Source organism: Anomaloglossus baeobatrachus, chromosome 4, assembly GCF_048569485.1.
Source record: "Anomaloglossus baeobatrachus isolate aAnoBae1 chromosome 4, aAnoBae1.hap1, whole genome shotgun sequence".
Taxonomy (NCBI): Eukaryota; Metazoa; Chordata; class Amphibia; order Anura; family Aromobatidae; genus Anomaloglossus; species Anomaloglossus baeobatrachus.
In genome coordinates this window covers 27,315,957-27,317,662 of record NC_134356.1, presented here as the reverse complement: position 1 = coordinate 27,317,662, position 1,706 = coordinate 27,315,957, and the positions used below count along the sequence as shown (strand labels likewise).

Below are 1,706 nucleotides of genomic sequence, written 5' to 3'. Positions count from 1 at the left end.
CGGTGCGGGCTTCAAAGAAATGGCTCCCGGAGTCAGCGCATGAGCAGATTGCAATATCGGCTCAATGGCACGCCAGGATCTCATCTGCGCACGCTACCTCCGGACGCCATTTTCCTTAAAAAACAAGCAAAAAAAAACCCTCCAACACATTTCAGCCAATTACACTGAGCAAAGGGGTTTAAAGTAAAAATATGTCCAGGTATCACAATATAATCCCACCACCCCCTGCTCAGAAATAACTATGGGTGTAATTGCTTCAAGTTTAGCAAAACTAAGACCAATTCACAGAAGATAGAACAAAATAAAAGGGATAAAACATATAATCTTTTGTGAAAAACATAAAATATAGGGTGTAATGCAAAGGACAGGACACTAGATGGCAGCACACTGCAGGAGACCAGTGAGGGCAGATACAGCACCAGCAATGTGTGACACAGATCAGGCGTCTCAGCAATAAAACACGTGTGGAGACAATATGGGGGAATAACTGAGGCACAGCCCGAGCACAGCAATGCTGCTCACATAGACCATGGCCAAACCAACCCAAAGCTATGGGAGCAGAGCCCTGCCCCTGACAGTGGCCTGATGCCCCCTCCTGCCTTATGTGCGACCCCTGCAGCCCCTGCTCTGTGAGGAAGGAGACATGGAGCTCCTGAGTGGAGAGGGACTGTCAGAGCCGGGGCCATTGTGTGGAGCAGGGATATGCCGGAGCTCACAGAGACCGGGAACAACCGAGGCTGCACTGTCCCCATGACCCTGTGCTCCAGCCACGTGCCACTATCCACATGCAGGGGAAGCGGCCATCGCTGCAGGGGGGAGCGGCCATCGCTGCAGGGGGAAGCGGCCATCGCTGCAGGGGGAAGCGGCCATTGCTGCAGGGGAAGCGGCCATCGCTGCAGGGGGGAGCGGCCATCGCTGCAGGGGGGAGCGGCCATCGCTGCAGGGGGAAGCGGCCATCGCTGCAGGGGGAAGCGGCCATTGCTGCAGGGGGGAGCGGCCATTGCTGCAGGGGGGAGCGGCCCTGCGGCCGGTGTATGAGCGGTGGTATAAGCCATCTGTGTCATTGGTGTGAGCGGCTGCTCCGGCCCTGAAGCTCCTGTCTGCAGACACAGGAGGCGGCAGCTGCACTCACTGCTCTACGGAAGCCGCACTCTGCCACTCCCGGAGCAGCCCTGGGGGCGGGGCCAGGGTCATGCAGGGCTGATCTGCCGGAACTTCACTGCGAAGAGCCGCCTCCTGACTTCCTGTTCTCTTCTGAGGCCGGCGCCATTGCTTGTGCAGACACGTGTGTGAGGGTAAGTATTCATACTGGGACTGTGTGTATATATATAAAATTCTTATGAGGCCTGGCTGTGTGTGCATGTGTGTGTTTATACATATATTTATGAGGCCTGCATGTGTGTGTGTGTGTGTATATGTATATATATATATATATATATATATATATATATATATATATATATATATATATATATATAGTTATGAGGCCTGGCTGTGTGTGTGTGTATACATTATATTTATGAGGCCTGTGTGTGTGTGTATATATTTATGAGGCCTGTGTGTGTGTGTATATATTTATGAGGCCTGTGTGTGTATATATTTATGAGGCCTGGCTGTGCGTGCGTGTATATATATATTTATGAGGCCTGGTTGTGCGTGCGTGCGTGCATGTATATATATATTTATGAGGCCTGGCTGTGCGTGCG

The 1,706-nt window shown here is 51.9% G+C and overlaps 1 protein-coding gene across 1 annotated transcript in view; it reads left to right on the top strand.

Annotated features, from left to right (window-relative positions):
• Positions 1–993: 993 nt before the first annotated feature.
• LOC142302955 (E3 ubiquitin/ISG15 ligase TRIM25-like) overlaps positions 994–1,706 on the top strand; it is a 23,620-nt gene continuing 22,907 nt past the window's right edge. Inside the window, exon 1 of the mRNA XM_075344058.1 lies at positions 994–1,295. The gene's annotated coding sequence lies outside the window, so the exon portion shown is untranslated. The remainder of the gene's footprint in view (positions 1,296–1,706) is intronic.